Here is a 4,066-nt window from a genome sequence, read left to right as displayed (position 1 = left end):
AACAAATTTATAATTCCCCTTTTTCGGACTTGATATTAGTTTTGAATCTTATTCAAAATGAGGGTTTTTTAATTTTGAAAGGTCTCATCATTAATTTTATTTAAAAGCTCGCCATGTTTGATCGTATGTTTGCCGGATTCATGCAACTTTGTTATTATCATAATAATAACGCACATACTCATTATTTATAACATATCATGCATATATTATAAACAGTAAACAATCAAGGATGATCAATCGCCTCAATACTAATGGCCCGTGTGAGCTAAACACGGGCCTAGGTCCAATCCTAGGGTAATGCAAGGGATGCAAATGCAACTATTACATTAGCTTCCAATATTTACATGTCTTCGATCTTCATAATCATCATGGCCACCATCTTCCAATCTTGATCATCCACTATACTAATATTTACAAATAAATATCCATGGAAAATAGGGATACATCTCATGGGGATGGGAACAGGACCATAAACCAAGCCCACTTTAAATTTGATAATTATTACAATCATTCAACACAAAATATCCTAGCATACACCTAGCAAATTGGGCTTGGGCTTTTGATCATCCTTCATGCATAATATCACATATCATACACTATCAATTAATTATCACAATAATTAATTGATCCAATATTATATATCTTGAACCAATCACTAACCGCCACGATTATAAACTAAATTAACAAAGTATACAAACACCTTTGTCTACTTTCCAATTAATTTATTTATAACCGAATTTATTGAAAATCACAATTTACTATAAATAATTAAAGTCCAACTTCAATTATTTATTTTATGAGAAAATATTTGCAACTTTTGTAATTTTAAACTTAAGGGCCCAAAAACTCATTTTTCACCAAAAACATTTTGGCCCATTTAAAATTCACAAATATGTTAGCCATCCAATGGCCCAACAATTCAAGGACCCATGACACTTTGATATTTCAAAACACCTTTTGAAAACCCTAGTCGTCATCGCCGTCGCCGGAGCTTCGTCGCCGGATTCCGGCCAATATGCCAAATTTTTTTTTTATTTTTAAAAGGGGGGATTCGGGCAGCCCCTCGGGCTGCCCTTGCTGCCCGAAATGGGAAGCCCCTCAGGCAACCCGAGCTGCCCGAAATATGCCCCAAAAACGCCTTGATTTTGTTGCAAAAATTTCATCTCATGCGGTTAGAAATCGACCTCAATATAATATTATGCATATGCTACACAAACTAGTACCCTTAGCTCTGATACCACTTGAAAGGGGATCGATTTTAGGTGTTCGAAATCGCAACGGAAGCTCAAAATGTTTTTCATCTAATGAAAACCGAAAAATATTAGAAGAAAAATCTTGAAAAATTCGAACACCAGTGTACTAGTGTGTAACATATACTAAACACCTTTGTCATACATAGGGTGTTAATAAATTATACCTATCAACCTCTTGAGGTTGATGATGGCTCCAACCAAGTTGTAAACAACTTGGCTCTTCAATGGCAAGACCTTCTACAAGCTTTCCTTGTCCTTGAGTCCTTCCTTCAAAATCAAGCCCACCACCAACTAGGTAGATCCCCTCATATTTTGCACTAGAAAAATATGAGGATTTTTCAAGGAGAAGTATTTTCTATCCTCAACAATTGACGAAGAAAATTGAGAGAAAAATGAGGGAGGATCACTCTCAAAATTTCGGCCAAGTGAGGAGTGAAGGGAGAGTAGAAGACTTTTCTTGGTCCTTGAAAAAGTTGAGTTAAGCATGTGCATGCCATGCCTTGGTTGTACAAAAATTTGTCTCTCAACTCTTCACCTCCCTTGCATGCCTTTTTTTTTTATTTGGGCTTGTAACAATTACAAGGCCCATGGACTTTTATTTAAATGTCTCAAACATATTGATCCCAATTAAACTTTACTTGATTTTACTGAATTCCACTAGTTAAATAATTATTTTAAATTGGGCTCTACAAGGCCAAATGTTATTTAATTAATTCAACACTTGAACTAATTTAATTATTTGGACTCTACTAGGCCCACTAGTGTTTAATTAATTCAACACTTGAATTAATTTAATTTAGTCCATAATAATGTTTATGAAAATCACAATTTTCAAATACATTATTCACTTGGCCTACTTTTAATCTAGGAACACTTCCACAAATTAAAAGTTATATTTCTCTCATAGAAGTCATACTTCTAATTTTTTTTTCTTACGCTTATAAACTCATTTATAAGCCGTTCAACACATTGAACTATTTTACTTCTCAACGGGATCAAGAAAGCTAGTACTTGTGTGGCCCTCAATGATTCATTGATACAACTAGCTGTGGGTTCACATCTCCATGTGATTCGGACTAAACATGTCCTTATATGAGCATACCCTAATTGCTCCATTCTTACTTATCAACTCCTTGATAACAAGAACGTCAGAACTCAAGTATTATAGTACCCAACCAACCATGTTAAACGCCTAGCAGCATCGCTTACATGATCCGTAGGTATCAAATGATAGTGCCTGCAAGAACCATTCAATTATGGTTAGCGTACAGTACGGTCCCTTCAACTCATATATCCCGACCGATTCGACAACCATTGGTTTATCTAGAGTTGTCAATGAATCGATACTATGTGTCATGTCGTAGTTGCATCGATGGTGTAATCTATGAAACCCCTTTCATAATTACCAACATACTCTGATCTGAGATTTCAACCTACATACACATGAGAACACATAGGATATCCATACCCGAAGGTAAGCGGTGAATCCCCGACTACAATGCATCTACTCCTATATGTTTCGACAGAACACCCAACCTTGCCACCTGATGACCACATGAGAGTCGGTAAACAAGTCAAAGTGTAATTCTAGCACATAGAGTCTCAATGTTGTCCCGGGTCATAAGGACTAATGGTGTACAACCATAAACTAGGACTTTTCCACTCGATAAGTGAGAACCACTTGGAAAGTCCTTTATGGAGGGTTGTTCAGTGCACTCTACCAGGAGCACCTATCTGCATGCTCGGACATCACAATGTCCCCCACCAATGAAACATGATACTCACATCGCAGATACTAGTCTCGAACTCGAGCGGCCTATATCCTTCTTAGTGGCGGCTGAATCGACTAGGAACTGTTTAGAATATACAGTATTCCAAATATGAGTTTCATGATACTCATCATACGAGCATCTCATATTCTTTCTACTATTTGTATATTCAAGGGCTTTATCTATGCAACTAGCATGGGTATACAGATAAAGATGTGCCAAAATAATAATTTCAAATATTATTAAAATAAAGACTGTTCATACATAGAGTTTCATTGTGAACACTCGGCCAACACTTGGCTCGACGGGCACCTACTCTAACAAATACTGGAGAGGCTACCACTCCCGAACTGGTGGCAGAGTTGAAAAGAGTGCGGGAGCAATTGAACATAGCTGTGTGGGTGGACATCTTTAAGGATGGTCATATCTATCAGCTAATGCTTCGAAAGGAACTGAAAATCCTTAAGCGCATAGCTGTTTCTCAGAGCTTTGTCAAGACATCTACCGCACCTTTATCCACTTGGTTGAAAATGTGGATAATTGTTGTAGAGGAAAAATATGATGATGTAATCCGTGCAAACGTTTATGGTTGAATGAATTATTTATATGAGCTTAATTTTGTTTTTCTCTTTCCTCGATATAATGTCGCCTCAACTGATATTCCCCCTTGATCAGTGTCCAATTTTACTGATGAGCTCATGGGAGTATTTGCAGCTGAACATGATTCCATGCCAAATTTCTTCAGCAGCTCCTTTTTATATTTAGTTTGACTGATGAATATACCAGTCTCCAGTTGCTTCACTTGCAGTCCAAGAAAGAATGTCAGTTCACCCATCATGCTCATTTCAAACTTATCCTGCATTAGCTTAGCAAACTGGGGGTTGTTCAACATATACTTCCTCTTGTAGTTGACCGTTCGGGAATGCACTCTTTACATCCATCTGATAGACCTTGAAGTTCTTGTGTGATGCATAAGCAAGAAAAATTCTGATTGCTTCCAGTCTTGCAACTGGAGCATACGTCTCATCATAGTCAATTCCTTTT

Source organism: Primulina tabacum, chromosome 3 (genome assembly GCF_025594145.1).
Source record: "Primulina tabacum isolate GXHZ01 chromosome 3, ASM2559414v2, whole genome shotgun sequence".
Taxonomy (NCBI): domain Eukaryota; kingdom Viridiplantae; phylum Streptophyta; class Magnoliopsida; order Lamiales; family Gesneriaceae; genus Primulina; species Primulina tabacum.
This window is presented reverse-complemented; position numbering follows the sequence as displayed.